General features: G+C 41.0%; 1 long non-coding RNA gene across 1 annotated transcript; it reads right to left on the bottom strand.

Moving 5' to 3' along the window:
* Positions 1 to 6,900: 6,900 nt before the first annotated feature.
* On the bottom strand, positions 6,901 to 13,566 carry LOC147584317 (uncharacterized). The gene is made up of 3 exons (XR_015248367.1): positions 11,883 to 13,566; positions 10,967 to 11,077; positions 6,901 to 9,552 (listed from the first exon to the last, which is right to left on the bottom strand). It is a non-coding gene; the product is annotated as an uncharacterized LOC147584317 (long non-coding RNA).
* Between the last annotated feature and the right edge of the window lie 6,631 nt (positions 13,567 to 20,197).

Here is a 20,197-nt window from a genome sequence, read left to right on the forward strand (position 1 = left end):
GAAACCAACACTTTTAAATAGTTAATATCTTGGGGGCACCTGCGTGGCTCAGTCCATTGAGCAGCCAATTTCAGCTCAGGTCGTGATCTCACAGTCAGTGAGTCCAAGCCCCACATCAGGCTCGCTGCTGTCAGCACAGAGCCCGCTTTGGATCTTCAGACCCCCTTCCTCTCTACCCCTCCCCCACTTACACTCCCTCTCAAAAAAAAAAAATAAACAAAAAAAAGTTAATATCCTGGATTCAAGAACCAATTCTTAAGGGGGGAAAGATCACATTTGGAGCAAAGACTTCGGTACAAGAAAGTTTACCAGCCACATTATCTATAATACTAAAAACTAAAACAAACAGAAAAGCACAACTTAAATGACAAAAGGTAGAGATTAAATACATTCTGATACATTCAGTTGCTGGACTATTTTGCAGTCATTGTACATCAGGTTTTCACTACCTATTGATAATAGACAAATGCTCCAGTAAAATCCCTATTTTGTAAAACAATTGAAATTTACCATCTTTCCTCATTTCAAAGATATTGACAACCGAAAGAGGCACTAGAGGCTTAAAAAAACTTTCATGAAAAAGTCATAATACTACATTAAACACATACAATTGTAAAGTACATCCCAATTTAAGGAACACTAGAAAGTAAGAAATATGTGCCTTAGAATAAAAAAATATATGGTGTATCTTTGGAATTACTGATGATTTGCATTTTATTCCTTATATATTTTTCTGTATTTTCCCAATAGTTAACAGTAAATATACTTGGGTTTGGGGAACACCTGTACCTATGTCTGATGTTTCCTGCCACTGTGGTTTCTCCCTGCCCTTGACTCCCTCCACCCAGAAAGACTGAAGGAGTCACCAGATGGGTGGGTTTAAAAGAGACATCCAGACTTGCCCAGCCCCTGCCACTCTTCCTCCAGGGAACCCACCTTCTGGCCCAGGGCACATTTGCTAGATTGCCCCAGCTCCTGGGCAGAGGACGGGAGGGCTGTCCCTTAGGGAGTTCAGTTTGGTTCCAGGATTCAGCATTAGGAAACCCCCTTGTCGGCAGATACAAGCCCCATCCTCCAATATCCACTTTTTCCATGAACTTGTCCTATTTGGTTTGCCAAGTGCCTGCTTTTCGCCTTCGCAGTTCAAAACCCAGGCATGAAAGAGGGGTGCTATATTAGATCCTCTCAAAACAAACCTCCAACAAATAGGTTGAATGTTATAGTCAGAAAAAATAGTCGCACAAAGAAGAAGTCTAGCCAAGCACAGCCAAGCCCCCTGGGGAATGATGCTCCCCTCTAGGTGAGCTCTGCGTGGGCTGTGGGGAGGGGAGAGGGACCAGGGCTTTCAGGACAGGCCTTTCTGGAGACCATAGAACAAGCGGGAACCCTAGGTCAGAGGTGCCCTCTTATCTCCTCTTTGTGCAGCAGCATCTCAGTTACAAGATGCCACTGAGAGAAGAATCTGCTTTGCCTCCCCTTGCAGCATTTCTTGGTTGCTAAGCAGATCCCTTGGGTAACTATGTGGGCATAAAACCTTTGCAGAACTGCCAGGAATCTGCTTCACCCAATTGTCAAAGTGAAAAATGAAATCATTCCTCTCACCTGTCACTACTTTCCACAAAGCTTCCATTATTGAATGGTGATGGCCCAGAATATGATTCTCACCTACTTGCGGGAATATAAATGAGTTTTGCATATTCTACCCCCAAGAGAGTGGGAGGAGAGGAAGGGAGTGTTGGGATCTCTCAAGCTGATACTCTTGTGAGTCAGTGATCAGGGAGAAGCAGGTGGAACTCACCAGCAGTATCTTCTGCCCTTGGAAAAATGGTGCTGTAAGCAGGAGAAGACTTACCTGATTTACAGTAGGTTCTCCCTAGGCTCAGAGATGTCCGTGAACCCCTCTGATGCTAGACCTACTGAATCAGAATCAGAAACAGAAGCTCTGGGGTGAGGCCAAGAGATTTCTGTCTTTTAAACAAACTCCTTGGGTGGTTCTTATGTGCACCATGTGCTTTGAAGTTTGAAAACCATTGATTTCTCTAGCATAGATGTGGATACAAATAAATGCAATAAGATGTTACAGGTGTGATGAGAAATGTACGTCCAGAAAGGAGTGAGACACTATTAGAAGTATAGTCGCTTGTAACCGGGAGTGCAAGGAAATTGTTGCTTTGAGCCTTGAGGGACGGGTAGACAGATAGTAGGTAGAGAAGGAAGTGGGAAAGGACATCCTAGGCAGTAAAGAACTGCTAGCAAAGACACAGCCATCTCGAGTGGTCTGCTGAGTAACACGGGATCACTAAAACTTGAGTGTAAAGTGTTAAGAGGGGAGCCATAAATGAGGGGGGGGAGGGCAAGAAGGACCTGGAGGTTAGGGAGTTTAGAATCTAACCTGTGGTCTTTGAGTTGCTACCAAGAGTTTTTAGCAAGAAGGCGGTATGATCGGGTCTGCATTTTAGGAAAGTCACTCTGCGGGCTGGTGCAGAAGATGGTTCGGAAGCGGGCAAGGTAGGAGACAGGAAGACACATGAAAGGCCGCTCTTACAGCCAAAGCTAAGAAACGTGTGAGGTGGTGGGAATGAAGAGCCTTGTCTTCCCTGGCCCCAACCCACTGGGCCACCAGGTATACAGCAACCCTGCTCAAATACCATAGCTATTTATTAAAAGAATCAAAATGTACACAACTATTGATTAAGTACTAAGTATGATAATGAATATAGTTTTCCAAATATTCCAAAACACAATTTAAAATGATCTCATGAATCAAGCTATGGCTCTTAGGCGAGTCAATCCGGTGCTTCTAAAAGGGCTCTGATGGTGCTAAGTGTCACTGACAAAAAGCCACGAGAGGAAAAGACTGACTCTTCTCAGAGCACACAATTTCTTTGATGTTGAAGGACATTATTTTTTATTACTTCAAATGCAAACATATTATGTTGTGGCAGACCAGTTTGGACTCTGATGGTTCATTCTTCACAACTGTTGGCCTATCTGTAAAATGCAAGAGTCGGTTTCCATGACCTCCAAGGTCCTTTCATATTCCAATACGCGATGATTTTTTTTTCCTAACTAGTTAACATCCTCATCTTTTCCCTCTAGATTTTAGAGAGAGGTCATTTTTTCTATTTCTGTAAGGTCACCTTCCTTAATTCATATTCGGGCTGCTGGCAGCCTCTCAGCTTCTTTTAAGCACAAAGTGGGGCCCCTCCCCCTCCGCCCCTGCAGCTCCTGCTCAGCCAGCAATTTCCTCTGCTCTCCCTCCACCTATGTTCCCTACAGTTTGTCACCTTCCTCATCCCAAACTGAAAAAAGGAAAAGTGGAGGAGGCAACAAAGACAGAGTAGCCCTTTCTTCTGAGAAAGGAGACTTCCATCCTCCATTTGACTTTTCCCTCAATTACTGCTGGTTTGACGTTTTTTTTCCACTTCATTGTGAGAAGTCCCTCCTGAACTCTCTTCTCATTTGGAGTTTGAATTATTTTGCATTCAATGACTTTTCAGCTTATGATTTAACATTTAACAACTTTGCCTGTCAGCCCCTCTTCCTTTTTCTCCAAAATGCTGTAAGAGAGCCGAAAGGAGTTTCCCCTACTTAAAGTCATATCATCACTTAGAGTGGAATTTGCTGAAATTTGAACAGAAATCTGACTGGTTTCAAGCAAGAGAAGCAGAGATGTAAGCCTGATGTTGCTGAGTTTATAATCTGCATTTCCCCAAACTTTTGACGTAATCACACACACACACACACACACACACAGCACTCTTAAAAACTGTATTTTTAGGGGTTGGGTTGGAAATGGAAATTTTTATTATGAATAGAACACTGGTTTAAGACAGAAAACAAAGACAAGACATAACCTCCAGTTTTCATAGGGCTTTTCAGTCTATTAAATGATAATCTGATCAGGGCACACCACAGAATGATCTCTTGAAGACAGGTAAAGGGGCAAGATCCTGAAAAAGGATCAGTGTAAAAAAGTACTCAGTTATACATTTAGGGAGAAAGAATTTAAGTAATACTTATAAATTAATAATATCTGAGTTTTCCATTATATTCCAGGAAGCGTACAACATCATTACTCATAAGAAAATGCAAATTAAAACCACAATGAGATACCCCAGTAGAGCCTCTAGAATAGCCGAGATGGAATGGAACATAGGAGTGATGTACGTTTGTTAAAGAAATTAACCTGGCTCAATTTTGGAGCACGAAACTAAAATGAATGGTTTTGTATATTTAGGAAGGATGTTGGAAACTAAAGGGTGTGTGCAATAATGGTAACAACAGTAGCAGCAATAGTGATAATGAGAGGAGGGTGAAGGAAAGCTACTCTTATTGCACTTACTCAGGTGCCGTGTGTGTGTGTGTGTGTGTGTGTGTGTGTGTGTGTGTGTGTTACACAAAGAAAGCACGTTCGAAATGGAATCAATGGGGTGGGGGTTGGGGGGGGCCCCGACTTCAGTTCAGGTCATGATCTCATGCTTGTGGGTTCAAGCCCCGCATTGGCTTTGAGCTGACAGCTCAGTGCCTAGAGCCTGCTTTGAATTCTACACCTCCCTCTCTCTCTGCCCCTCCCCTGTTTGTGCTCTCTCTCTGTCTCTCAAAAAAATAAAAACATAAATTTAAAAATTTAAAAACATTAAAAAATGTTAAAAAAAAGAAATGGAAGCAATGGGATAAAATTTCAATACAATAATTGTTATTGAGTTTTTGGATAAAGACAAATCAGAAAAATCAAAACTTCTCAGTTTAGAGAGACAAAAGCTATATGGGGATCTGATTAAAGTTTGTACAACTCTAAAAGATTTCGGTTGTCTTCATATTAAAAAAATAATTAGAGAACTACCTTTAAAACATTATAAAGTAACTAAGTAAGATAGAAATACATATAAAGTAAAAGTAATTATGATAGTGTGATATTGGCATAAAGGCAGATGCAGATCAATGGAACAGAACAGAGAATTCACACATATATGATCCACTGATTGACAAAGATGCCAAGGCATCTCAATGAGGAAAGGTTAATTGTTTTAACAAATGGAGCCAAAACAACTGGTTAGTCTATGTAAAAACAAACAAAAAAAATGAATCTTGATCCTTACCTTACACCATAAACATAAATTAACTCAGAATGAGTCATGGACTTAAATATAAGAACTAAAACTATACGATTTCTAGAAGAAAACATAAAAAAATCTTAGTAACTTTGGGTAATTAAATGAAACACAAATAGGAACCATTTAAAAAACCAACAAACTGGACTTCATCAAAATAAAATGTTTCCTTTTCAAAAGATATTGTTATAAAAGTGAAAAGGGCAAGCCACAGATTGAGAAAACAATATTTGAAAAACATATGTTGGTCAAAAGACTTGTATTTGGAATATATTTTTAAAACCTGTTACAACTCAATGATGAAAAGTCAAACAAATCAATTTAAAAATAAATACCTCATCAAAAAATTGCGTACATATATTTTGTATACATTGTATATGTTTTTATATATACACACAAATAGCAAATGGCACTTGAAAAAAATAATCAACATCATTAACCATCAAGGAAATGCAAATTAAAACCACAATAAGATACCTCTACATATCTATTAAAATGGCTAAAATGAAAAAGACTGGCAAAACTAAATATGGGCTGGAAAGCAGAAAAATTGGGACTTGCATACACCATTAAGATTCCTTAAGGAATCTTAAATAGTTCCAACACTTCAGAAATTTTGTCAATTCCTTTAAAACTTTACACGTACATCACATGATCAAGACGTTTCACCACTAGGTATTTGCCCAAGGGAAATGAAAGCATCTGCATGTACATGAGTTTTCACGTGAATATTCATAGCAGCAGTGCTTGTAATAGCCCCAAAGTAGAAACAACGTAAATTCCCATTAACAGATAAGTAAACAAATGGAGTATATCTATACAGTGAAATACTACTCAATAAGAAACAGGAATGAACTGGGATACCTGGGTGGCTCAATCAGTTGAGGGTCCGACTTTGGCTCAGGTCATGATCTTGTGGTTCATGGGTTTGAGCTCCGCATTGGGCTCTGTGCTGACATCTCAGAGCCTGGAGCCTGCTTCAAGTTCTCTGTCTGCCTCTCTCTCTCTCTCTCTCTCTCTCTCTCTCTCTGCCCCTCACCCACTCATACTCTCTGTCTCTCTCTCAAAAATGAATAAACATTAAAAAAATTAAAAAAAAAAAGAAACAGGAATGAACCATTGATACATACAACAACATGAAGAATCTCAAAAAACTTCAGCGAAGTGAAAGAAGCTAGACCCCTCCCCTGCCAAAAAAAACAGTATATATGATATAATTCTATTTATACAACATTCTAGAAAATGTAAACGAACCTATAGTGATAGAAGGCAGATTAGTGATTGCTGAGGAATAGGGTCATGTAGGGAGTAGAGCACACTCTAAGACTTTGTAGTCTCTAGATTACAAAGGGGCACAAGGAAACTTTTAGGGTAATGGATATGTTCACTATATTAAGTGTGGTGATGGTTTTATGAATGTGAATATATGTCAAAACTCATCACACTGTACGTTTTGAGTATGTGCAGTTTATTTTAGGTCAATTATACTGCAAAAAAAAAAAAAAGTAATGGGAAACTTTAGAAGCTTCTACTAGATGGTCCTTTGGACAAAAGAAAGGATTACTGTATTTTACATAGTTGTTAGTAAACTAAGAGAATGCTTTACATCCAGGCAAAAACTATAAATTCTTCAGGGATGTAAATCCGTGCAGTCTTTATTACTGAGGGGAGTTTAGGATTGTCACTTCTTCCATTCCAACCCCTCATCCCTGCTAATGCCTAAAGGAAGATCCCCTCTGTGACAGCGGCTGCTGCTAAAGGCAGACTATTGAGTGAGACAAAGATCTGCACACAACAGGCATCTATTGTGGTTTTCTGGATTGTTTAGTTCATCAGGACAGATGATATCTCTTGAATAAGGTCCATAGGCTAAAGACTTATTCTATGAATCATAACATAGGGATGTTACAAATCAAAAAATCTGCCACACCTGTCATATTGAATTGCTGCTGATCTCCCAGCAATCTGCTGTGTATTCTCAAAAGGCCATTTCCCTAAATCTTATTCTAGACATGAGGATCGATGGTGTGAATGTAATCACTCCTGTTTGTGGGGTCAGCATTTTCCAGGTCTACTCTAAGACTAAGTTAAGACAGAGAAAACATAAAAGCAGAGCATTTGGAGGAGGTGAGGAAACCCAGTTTCCAGCCTCTTGACCTACTGAATCAGAAATTCTGGGCTTAAAGAAGCCCTCCAGGTAATTCTGATATATTCAAGTGTGAGAATCACTGACGTCCAGAATCTTTAGCCTGGAGAAGTGTCTCTTTCCTCAGCTCTTAGTGCTGTGTAAGTATTAAAATAAAATTAAGTATTTTCCACAAGAGACCCCAGAAACCATCTGTCCACACAATCAGCCAATGACTCATTGTACAAGTTCTATCTACTAAGCCTTGCTCACATTTCTAAGCACCTGCTGGAAACCTTCTCCACAGATGTCTCCCTGGGATCCCAGACTCAGGATTTTTCCTCCCCCAGCTGTTACCAGCTTCTGAATAGGTAAGTGGCATTGCCATTCACCAGTCCGGGAACGTTGGTACTCTCTTCAAATCCTCCCATGTCTTTACTCTTCACATAAAATCACCAGATCCTATTGATTCTAAACTTCATTGTATCTGCTTTCCCACATGTAAGGGCTTTCTAGGTGTATTGGGTTTTGCTAACCACTTTACATACGTTACTTTACTTAGTTCCCACAGCAAACCATGGAAGGCAATACTATTATCATCTCCGTCTTACATGGAACAAACCAAGGTTTAGAGAGGTAGAGGAACTTCCCTGGAATCATGTGGCTATGATATTTCAAAGGCAGATCTTGAACTTAAATCTGTCTGGAACTGAAGTCAAATTCACCATTATTCTTCTAGTGATGGTTTCTAACTAGTACCCAGCCTTCATTTCATCCTTTATAAATGTCTTCGGGGCTCTTGGCAGGAAGAGTGTGCATCCCAACACTCTGAAGTCTTCAACGAAACTTCACTGCCTAAAGAATGATTCTAAACCCTTGGTGCCTAAGGCCCACCACACTCAAGCGCCTCTCTCTCCCCCCATCTTGCCTCCTACTCTATGCCTCCAACCTACAACACACACTACGCTTTGAATCTGTTATTTCTCAGCTCTTCACCCAAAATGAATGACCTTCACCAATCACCTGGAGATTTGTACTTACCACTCAGGTTTTCCCACCGTTTTAAAAGATGGTAAATAAAAACCACACCAGTACCTGTCAGTTAAGGTAAATTTACGATGAAATTGAGGAATACCTCCCTTGGTGACCAAGTGTGGAATATTGTAGCATTTTTCACAAATATTCCATACTGCTCCTGGGGGGTGGGGGGGGAGGTGGATTATCCCTTCCTTACCCCTTAGAGAAAACTTAGCCATATGATTGACTTTGGCCAATGGAACTGGGCAGAAGAGCCTTGGATCACTTCCCAGCAGAAGTTTTAAGGGCTAATGGATGGTTCACTGAGCTCCTCCCTGCCAGGAGATAAATAGCAATGTTTCAGTTAGGACCCCCTGCTCCATCAGCATGGGTCCCAGAGTAAAGGTAAGATGGGATAGAGCCACATCCAACCCATAATGGACATATAGCAAAAATAAGAAATAAACTTTGAAGCTTCAGAGCTTTTCAGGGTTTTGTTGTTGAAACACAATCCTGACTAAATAAATAGGGACTTTTTTTTCAATCTACTTTGAATGGACTAATCAGCCCAAGTCTGCATCCCTGACATCAAAAGCAGTAGAACTGGGCCGATGGGGTGGGTGTGTTCCGTGTAATGAGAAGAGGCTTTATCTGACTGAGCCTTGGCTCCTCCCTGGGGCAAGTTAGTGGATGGGACCTCAGTCCAGCCAGGCCACAACCTAGACAGGTAATCACTATCCCAACCACCAGTACCACAACTGGGAGATGAGCACCATCTATGAAAATGTCCTATCAGAGGCCAAGACACAAGAGGGGAGAGCTCTGTCTGTGTTTCTTACTTCCAACAGGATTCTGTTTGAGAAGCCTTGATGTCAAGCCCTCAATGCAATTGGCTCAGCTGACTAAGGCAGCTGGAAGGAAGTTAGTATGTGCTGCTTCTTCGACCTGAGCCAGCACACCCCAGAATGCTGAGCAAGACTAAAGCCAGGGGATTGAGAGGAACCTCCCCCGTCATCCCCCCCCCCCCCCCCCACACACACACCTGTCTTGGTTGATGAGGCTCTAAGCACGGAAAAGACTGAAAGACTCCTGACTTCTGGGGCAGCTTAGTTGCTGGCTTCCTCAGGGTCGCTCGCATGTTCTTTTCACCTCTGATCCAGTGGTCTCCTCTGCACTTTCTGTAATAACTTCCCCAGGATTGCCTGCAGTAACACTGAACTTGCTCCTGAAGGTCAGCTCTAATAACACTTCCTCCACAAGGCCTTTCTTCATCCAACTGTCAGCTTTCTCTTCATTCTGCAAAGTAGAGGGCACTGTGCCAGATTGATTGAATTCCACATCCTATTGTCCACAGCAATACCCTTGAGTATCACAGCATTTATCATAATGGAGCAAGAACATCCCACACATTCTCTCTTAGTTTTTAAACCTAGCATTGATTGACCAAAGCCAATTTAACCTAACATTTCAAATGAAGCATGACATTAGCTTTAAGCTTAGTTGCTAAGGGATGACCTCATTATAATCTCAAAATCCAAAACCTCATATTAACCAGCTTGACTCATTGTAAATTTTGTTCCCTTAAGAGAGAGAATCATCACTAAGACTCAGGCATGTACTCAGTATTTAGGGAGTGAACAATAAGAAGAATCGCATGACAATCAGTTTGTAAAAGTATAGTGTCTTCCAATCCTAAAAAAAAAAAAAAAAAGTTCAGGTCCCACGATGATGTGAATATACTTGGCAAGGATATGAAGCAGCTGAAACTCTTATGAGGGCTGGTTAGAGTGGAAATCGGAACTTTTTTACTTTGGAAGGAACTTCATACTTTGGACTTGAGCACTATCTACTGAAGCTGAACATACATATGTCATGGCCTAGCAGTTCTTTTCCTAGCTATCTTCACTACAAAGTGTGTACATATTCACTAGAAGATATGTACAAGGATACTCACAGCAGTATTATTTTTAACAGCCCCAAATTGGAAACAACTCAAATGTCCATCAGTAGCAAAATGAATAAGCAAATTATGGTATATTTATAAATTATACTACTATACAATGAAGAGAATGAATAAATAATGCTACATACAACAGCATGAATAAATCTCACAAATATAATGTTGAACAGAAGAAGCTGGAAACAAAAAAAATACTGTGTGACTCCATTCATACAAAGTTCAAAACCAGGAAAAACTAATCTGTGGTTAACTTCAGATTCAGGTTACTTAAGGAAGTGAGAGTAACTGGGAGTCACTTACTATAATGCTTTTTTTCTTGGTATACATATATTACATGTCCACACTTATATTGGCTTTGAAAAAAAATTCATTATGCTATAAACTTGTGATGCACTTTTCTGAACGCGTGTCATACTTCAAAATACAGCTAAAATTTAAAATTTTTTTTTCAACGTTTATTTATTTTTGGGACAGAGAGAGACAGAGCATGAACGGGGGAGGGGCAGAGAGAGAGGGAGACACAGAATCGGAAACAGGCTCCAGGCTCTGAGCCATCAGCCCAGAGCCCGACGCGGGGCTCGAACTCACGGACCGCGAGATCGTGACCTGGCTGAAGTCGGACGCTTAACCGACTGCGCCACCCAGGCGCCCCAAAATACAGCTAAAATTTTAATGGTTTCCAAGGATAGGGGTTTATTTTACTCCAAAAAGATTAGAGGTAAGAAGTAGTGAACCAGAATGGTTTCTCACCAATGGCGTTGAGAAAGAATCCAAGCTTCTGTCATTATGCTCCTTCATGCTCAGCATGTGAATTTTATCCTCAAGGTTGCAAGTTGCCTGTGACACTTCTAGGCATTGTATCTGCATTAGGGGAAGGCAGGAGGCAGAAGTCCAGAAGCCAAAGAACATATCAACCAAGTCTAAGTCTGCAGAATTGTGGATGCTTTTTTTTTTTTACCTCATTTCTGCAGTTTTCAGAAGTTCCACAATCATATGGATTAATGTTATTTTTAAAAGAAAGCTTGGCTTATTGGATGAGAATAAAGTAAAATCATGTTCTGATTTTGACTTCAAGCCCTCTAAAGGTAGTTCACAGGGTTTCCCATTGGGCAGAATGATTGTAGAATCCCTTCTATGTCCGTAGGTGCAGAAAAGTAGCCTTGCACTTACTCTTGGGAGGGTGCAGAACAATGTATTGCTCCTTGATAGATATCATACGGTGCATACAAAGACCTTGTGTGGGGGCCCCTAAATGCTATTCTTTGGGAGCAGAGGTGTTTCTGACCTGAAATGACTTGGGGAAAATGGCAGCGTCCCACACAGCCAGGGATTGGTGTGTAGGAGTCTGCCGCTGCTGTTCAACACTCGGATGCATATTTTATCCATTTTCTGGAGCTCTGCAGGGTAGAACTTAGCTCAGAATAATTAAGGAGAAATGCAAATCAAGAAATAAGCTTGGTTATAGTTTAATTCACTGAAAGAAGACAAAAGTAAAAAGCAGGATAAATTATTTTCAGCAGAGTTGATTTCCTGAAAGATACGATTGATCACCATTTTTTTCCCTAAGAAAACCACCTTTGAAATAGCTTGTGCTTTGGATGAGTCTAGCTTATTCGTCCACTCTGAATGATAATCCTTGACCCAGAGGCTTCAATCCTTCACTCACCTTCAGTCATTACTTCCTGAGACAACTTGCTTTACCAACAAACTCCATGGGAGCTTCTGCTTGAAGGATGCAAACTTTTCTCCCTCTGCCTTAAGGTCCAAAAACCATTTGGAGATAGTCTTCCAATTTTCCAGTGAGGAGAAGTGGGAAGTTGATGCATGGTGGTTCTGAATTATGAGAAGGGAAATTGTGTTAAGGAACCAAAAACTTATATGATTTTCAGACTTTATTTTTAAAAATATTTATTTACTGCCCACTTTGTATGAATGTAGGCTAAAACCTGGGGTAGTCAGAGAAAATCTGTCCCACGATAAAAGCCCTCCACAGTACACCTCTCCTTCCCTCCCACATAACTATATTGATCTTTGAACCCCTCTAAGGCATCAGGCTATTTCTCGCCTCCTCATCTTCACTCTACATCAGGAACACTCTTCTCTTCCCTCCTCCTGCCCCAGAGCCCACACCCCTCAATTTGGCCAACTTTTACTCAATCACCAGGTCTTGGTTCCCACATTTCTTCTAAGAAAGCCCACCTAAGGCCTCCCAAGTTCCTCTGCCTAAAATTTCATTTAGAACTTCCTTCTACTGAGTAAACTTAAAAGGGCACAAGGAGACAAAAACAGTACATCGTTTATGACTCTGTCTCAGGAGGCTTGCTTATTCAACACACTAGTGACATAAGGCTGACATTTCTTATTATTTGGTCACAGCAAACAGATAGATATGTCCTCTCCCTAGTCTGTGATCCGATGATTCTTCTGGCCTATATGCTGATTACCAATATCTATGTTCCTGTCTTGGTCTCCTTGAAAGGAGGGATTACGTCTTACTCATCTTGGTTCCCAGCAGGAATCAGCATGGTGTCCTGACACGGAAGATGTTAAAAAATACATCTAAACTGAATACAGTTAAATGTAATTACACTGAATTGACTCTAAATTAAACTAGGTACCATGAAGGAGTTTCTATTCAATCTTCCCAGCTGGGTTTTTAAAAGGTGATAAGAGTTCATAGTAAATATGGAAATAATGCATACTTTCTCATGACAGATCCATGGAAAGCTCTAGGCCAAATAGTGAAGTTGTGCCTTTAAAACCAAAGCATTTTTATAGAAACAAAAACTTGGAAGTCGATGAATATCTATCAATAACAAACTAGCTTAAGATTCATTTTTCCAGGGGCACCTGGGTGGCATAGTCAGTTAAGCGTCCAACTTCTGATTTTGGCTCAGGTCGTGATCTCATGGTCATGAAATGGAGCCCCAGGTCAGGTTCTGCGCTGAACTGTCTTTCTCTTTCACTCTCGTTCTGCCCCTTCCCTGCTCACTTGCTCTCTCTCTAAAAATAAAAAAATAAAAAGATTTCTCTTTCCAGTGGACTATAATTGGACATTAAAATACTGATGTGAATCTGTTGATGTCAGAAGATAGAGCTTTAAGTGACAAAAGCAGGTTATGTAACAGTAATTTTAGTTGCATTTAAAAAATGTGTGTGGGGGGCGCCTGGGTGGCGCAGTCGGTTAAGCGTCCGACTTCAGCCAGGTCACGATCTCACGGTCTGTGAGTTCGAGCCCCGCGTCAGGCTCTGGGCTGATGGCTCAGAGCCTGGAGCCTGTTTCCGATTCTGTGTCTCCCTCTCTCTGACCCTCCCCCGTTCATGCTCTATCTCTCTCTGTCCCAAAAATAAATAAATGTAAAAAATAAATAAATAAATAAATAAAATAAATAAAAATAAAAAATGTGTGTGGGGGGCACTTGGGTGGCTCAGTCCGTTAAGCATCTGACTTTGGCTCAGGTCATGACCTCTAGGTTCATGAGTTTGAGCCTCACGTCAGGGTCTGTGCTGACAGCTCAGAGCCTGGAGCCTGCTTCAGATTCTGTGTCTCCCTCTCTCTCTCTGCCCCTCCCCGCTTGCATTCTGTCTCTCTTTCTGTCTCAAAAATAAATAAAATGTTAAAAATTAAAAAAAAAAAAAATGTGTGTGTGTGCGTCCAAAGAAAAAGAGAAAAGCCTACGAGGATGCATACCAAATGTTAAATTGCTTCTGAGTGGTGACATTAAGGATAATTTATCTTTTGTTCTAAATACTTTTCCTGAGTGTTTGCAACGAGTAAAAACAGGAAAATATTAAACTTGCATTGGAGACACAGTGATCATGGATAGCATAACTACATGCCAAGTTGTGTGTGAGGCCCATGTGCTATTCTGAGGGCCACACTTAGTTCTTTCACTGTAAGAGTCCCTGCGGTACAGCTCAATTGGTAACAGCTGAAGTTTTTGCTATCATTATAGGTCAGGCATTCCAAGGACTTTACATACGTTCTTTCATTTACATGTCACAACAACCCTTCCCTGCTTTATTTTTCTGTATAGCACTGATCACTTTCTGAAACTAAACAGTGTACTTACTTATCTCTTGTACCGTGTGTCATTCCTCTCATTTGAATGCAAATTTCCGGAGGGCAGCAATGTTTGATCACTGCTGGCTCCCTGGTCCCTAGAGCAGTGCTCGGTACTTAATTAGTCCTCAAATGAGTGTATGAGCAACCTTATGACATAATAACTGGTACTATTCCTGTCTTACTATGAGGACTCTGTAAGAGGCGGAACAGTTTGCCCAACTTGCTATGAAGGTACAGAGCTCCATCTCCATGATTCCCGGATGTGTGTTCTCAACCACTCTTTCTCATCAGTGACAACAAATCCTTGAATGAATGTCCTCCTCCCACATGCAGTCAACCCATGAGAGAGATAGTGAGATGCCACAGAAGAATTTGCAAGTGTGGTTTCCTTGTGTTAAATTAGTAAGATCTTTATGTAATAGATAATGTTCTATCATCTGCAACAGTCATCGTAACAGGCATGATATTCTTCAGATCAAAAGAAGGAGGAACAGGGCTTAAAAATCGAATCAATTATTTACCAAATGAAGAAAAAATCTATAGCCTGGGAAATGGTCTTAAGGCAACATTTTTTCTTAATGGTAATGTAAGCAACTGGACTGAATAGCCCTCAAAGGACAGGATTTAGGGAAGCCCAATGCTAATGCAGAGAGAAAGTACTTAGAGCAGTAAACCCAAATGTTTGGGCCCATGGCTTGTCATGGCAGTTTAATAATGCTGGTCATTAAGATCATTCACATAATTTGCCTTGATCACCAAACAATCTTTTGAGTGTCATAGGGCTTCCCCAGGGGGAAAATATGTTAATTCTCCTCAGGGGCCTAGAGAGAGAATCCTGTGACCAGCAGAGATGTGGTCATCACTCCCTTTGATAATTTGATTTCTCACTATAAATTAAGCAAATGGTGTTCTAAATTACTTAATAAGTCTTTTGTGGGCTCGATTAATGTGGGTGAGTCCCTCTGAACCTAACAACCCTTGGGAGCTCTGACAAATCCAGTTCCTAGATCTTCAATGGGAAAGCAAGCTCTGAATTGTAATGACACTTCTGGCCACACACACACCCCTGCTAAGACACACACATGCACACACACACACACACACACACACATACACACAATCACACATATGAAATATTTACAACATGCAGATGCACACACAAACACACTCACAGACACACCTATGAGGGCCTGTTTGGCAGGCAACCTCCCTAGATGCCATCATTACTTCACCTTCTCTGTAACTGAAAAATCATGCCGTTGTAAAGATATGAAACATTTCCTTCAAATGTGCTTATATTTCTCCATCTTTGATGGTTGCCAACCTGTCATTAAGGGTGAGCAGACTCTGTTCAGCACAATGTCAGCCCGGCTATGATAGCAGTTCCGCCCCACCCTCCACAGTTCTGGGCTAGATGGTCCTAATGGCAACCAGTCAGCAGGGGCTGCTCCCCTGAAATAGAAAGTGAGTAGGGCCATAGGATTCCTGGGCAGAGCTGGGGAGGAGACAAAAAACAAAAACCACCTTTTCTTCTACCTACACCAAGCACTTTCTCTGCAGGAGCTGAGAGTTGGCAAAGGCCAGCTCAGGGGGTCTTCATGAAATCTTCCATTTAATGTTAAAAAACATAATACCCAAGCACATGAAAAGCCAATTCTTTGAGATTGCCACTGTGTCTACTCTCCATACCTGTTACTTCTTGTAAACTCATCTAGAATAAAACAAAAAGTCCTTATTTGGCTGTTAAGGTCATTATGGTCTTGTTCCCAGCTCCTCTCTGACTGTATTCATAGCATTCTTTCTCCCTTGCTATTCCACTATGGCCTTCATGGCCTCAATGGTCTTCCAACACCCCCATACTCCTGCCTCAGGACTTCTACACTTGCTGTTCCTCTGTGTGGAATACTCTTCTCCCGAGGACATCCATGTGGCTCACCCCATCATTTCCTTCAGGTCTTTGCTAAAATATCATCCTATCAGAGATATTTCCATCATACCTAAAATACATAGCAGCCTCTACCTCTTATTACTTTTTATTCTCTTACTCTTATTTTTTCCTGGTTCTTATTCCCCATTGACAGGCTATATATCTATTATTGTCCGTCTTCCTCCACTAGAATATAAGCTCCTTGAAAGCAGGGATTTTGTCTGATCTGATAACTATCATTTCCTTAGGGCCTAGAAGAGTGCCCAGCCCATTGTAAGTACTCAATAAACATGTGTTGAATGAATTAATTAATGAATTATGCTTCTCCTTCCCCATTTTCCTTTGTCCTAATTACCCACTGCCTCTGAAGTTATCAAATCCTCAAATAATATGTTGACTCTAGAAGGGTGTCATTCTTCCTGAAGTGCCTAACATGCAGTAAAGTCCTCCACAGTGCCAGGAAGTCCAACACAAAGTCTGGGAGCTCCAGTTAGGTTGAGAAAGAACTTTCAAACATTACCTAGTTCTACACAAATCTACTAGAGGGAAGACACTAAGGGAATTCTAAAACCATTCTGAGGGGTAATGGCCAAATTCACTCTGGGGAAATGAGTGTTCTTTGGTTTAGAGAATTGATTTAGTGGCCTTTTTAGTTCTGCAAAGAGAGGCCTAGAATCTGGGCAGAATGGAAGAGGCTGAGGTAGGAGGGAAAAATTTTCTCTCATTCTATTATACAAAATGTCTATATTGGTAAGAGAGGCTTTTGTATTTTGACATTTTCAGCTTCCTTGCAAGCTGATAGTAAAAAAAAAAAAAAAGTTTGAGCAGAATCTAGAAACTTAAAGAATAAAGTAGCATGGAGAGGTTAGTCTGTTCAGTGTGGCTGGAAGAGCGAGCTGGAGAAGAGATCAAAAGGGGCTCCTAGCACTGTTAGATGCCTCACATTCAGCTTTACTTTGTTTCATGATCTATGAAGAAATTTCCCTCACTAAAGCCAACTCTTGAGCAAAAGCTGTGTTAACCACTACCAGTTTTAGCCTTGTGTTAGCACTGCCTTAAGGAATCAATGGAGCACTGTGTCAATGTTTCAGGATGACCAAATAGGACGAAGGAAGGATGAAGACGTAGTGGTGAGGTAGCTAGAGGTCATGGAGAAGAACGCAGAAGCAGGAGGTCAGCAATGTCAACCAGGAGAATGTAATCATCTATAGAAGTTCTTGGAAATTTGGGATAGGAAACAATTTCTTTAAGTCCATATGATATCAGTATTGGATAGTAAAGTAAAAGGTACTCTGAAAGAATGGAGGATTTAAGGACTTTTGGGTCATCCTGCATCACAGAATTCAGACTTGAACCTCAATGGTTACCTACTTTTCCGACTTTACTTACTCATGGAAATCTTTTCATCATATGAATTATTATATGAAACCCAATGTGTAAAACAGATTAATATTGAGCTGCCGTGATGAAATAGGACAGGGGTCAGAATTTATGCCCACTCGGTTTTCTTGTTGGATCCCACAGTGGCCATCAGGCAAGTCTGTGGAATCCCAGCACTTCAGGAACACAGTTTCAAAACCACGAATCTAGAACCCAAATCTTTAATATTTCCGGCAATTGATCATTCATCCTAACTCTGAGTGCTCATTACTGCTAAGCAGCATGTCCCTGAGCCAATCATCACTGATGGGCGTTCTTCCATCTTTTGAACCAAATTCATCAACCATGGGACTCTCCACCAGTCCTAGTATAAAAATCAAAGTAAGCTTTATTCCTCTTAGAGATAACTCTTCAAACCTTTAAAGATATCTTACCTCCTTCCCTAATCATCTTTGCTCCAAGTCAGACATTCTTAATCCCCCATCTATTCTGAAACTGTAGTTCATATACTGTTTTGGGATTTGAAATTATTGATATCACTTGCAAAAAACAAACTCAGCATAGAAAAGGAGTTCATTTACAACCAAAACAGAAGCACCAAGAGGGACACAATCACAAACACTTTGAGGATACTAAGGAAAAAGGAAAGGTGTTGATCTCCTCTTCAGAAAGCAGCCCAGGAAGCGTGTTCCCTCCTGCACTTTATAAAGGGGACCGGAACTCAGCACCCGTGTCATTCAACTCAGGGATGTGCCTGGGATCACTCTGGCAATCACCATATCAGGGACATGAGCGGATGGACTCAGTTCTTACTATTATTACTCTTCAAACACTCCCCAGCAATTGAGCTCAGGGACACAGGACAGTAAGTGCCCAGCATGGGCTTATTTTTGCTAGTCTTAATTGATCACATGCATATCCACAAAGCTACTGACCCTTGGACACGGTCATGAGATCTATTAACTAAAAATAAATGGAGTGCCTGGGTGGCTCAGTCGGTTAAGCATTCGGCTCAGGTCATGACCTCGCAATTCATGAGTTCAAGCCCACGTCAGGCTCTGTGCTGACAGCTTAGAGCCTGGAGCCTGCTTCAGATTCTATGTCTCCCTCTCCCTCTGCCCCTCCCCAACTTGTGCTCTCTCTCTCAAAAATAAACAAACATTAAAAAAAATAAGTGAGATTCTGGAACCATGATTCAACAACCACCAGTTGTTTTGCTGCAGAATGATAGTATCATTTAGTAACAATCAACAGATTGATGATTTGCATTGGTTTTGGTGGAGGCTGAAGGAGGCAGAGGAGTAAGGCTCAACAGTTAGGGCTAGTTGTATATCTGGAAAGTGCCTATGTGACCAGTTCACTGGCCCAACACCACCAGAAACAAAACTTGGGCTTCCTGGTATCACAATGCCTCACATGCACACTGGTGGTGGTTTGAGGCCTGGAGACTTTGGACAGAATGCGTAACCCAATGGTGGGAGCACAAACAAGGCTGCACTTGAGATACCAGAACGCCTTGATGGCCTAACATTCCTCTGTGCAGCTGTACTATATCCTTTGCCTGTGACGAAGCTCTTCGTTGAATATGAACTGAGTCCTGTGAGTCCTTTCAGCAGTTGAACACTTGAGATCATTGGTGGGTAATTAACACAGTAAAGATAAGAAATGACTTCCAACACAGGCCACTCTGGAGCCTGAAGGATGCTTCTGACAGGAGAGTGTTAGTGTTTGGTGCTTAAGGCACACAATTTTGTAAGTGGGTATGATGAAGTAAGATACTTCAGTTCTGTTGCACGTTATGGAAGCATCTCCAGAAAAAACAGCAGGAATGCATTTTGATTTGCTTCAGTAGAAAAATCCTTCCATCTTTGACCAAGAACGTACCTGTCCAGGGTTGTGCAGGTGTGTATGCAAACAAAGAAGGACCACAGTGTTGACCCTCATTTCTTCTTCTTTTTCCCAAAACTCCTTTATTTTGGCCCTATACCTCTGAGAGGAAGCATTGTGGTTTCACGTATTAAAGTCTTTTCTTCACAAATAAGATGTTACCGACTCTTTGGAATCCTAATTAAGGTCATCGGTACTGAAGAAGGAATCAAAGGTAAACCCAAGACAGCATCAACAACAAAACTGACATTTGGGAAGGAAGTCAGTTCAGGAGGGAAGAAAATATTTATGTATGAATGTCTGCCTGCATATGTACAGGTGTATGGGGGAGAGTGTGTATGTATATACACACACATGTAATTTTCACGAATCACATATATATGGAAAACATGATCTCTGATACAAAATGAAACATCTTTTTATCCTCCTGGCTCAGGATTTGAGCTGTATCTAAATCCACACTCTGCCACCTGCTGGCTGTGAGTGTGAACTAGTTATTTAACTGCTCTGAGACTGGTTTCCTCATCTATGAAATGGCAGTGATTTTTACTGTGCAAGGTCCTGATGAAGATTAAAAGAGATGAGGTATGAGCTCTGCATGTTATTAAACTAATAAGTACCATTGACAGATTTGCAGAGGAGCAATTTTGACAAAATTTGCTGACTTCCTTTCTTTGTTCTGAGGGTTTGTGTTATGTGAGTGGGAAGGACAAGAAGAAGG

This window comes from Puma concolor, chromosome A1 (assembly GCF_028749965.1).
Source record: "Puma concolor isolate L17-30 chromosome A1, mPumCon1.1.hap2, whole genome shotgun sequence".
In the NCBI taxonomy this organism is placed as follows: domain Eukaryota; kingdom Metazoa; phylum Chordata; class Mammalia; order Carnivora; family Felidae; genus Puma; species Puma concolor.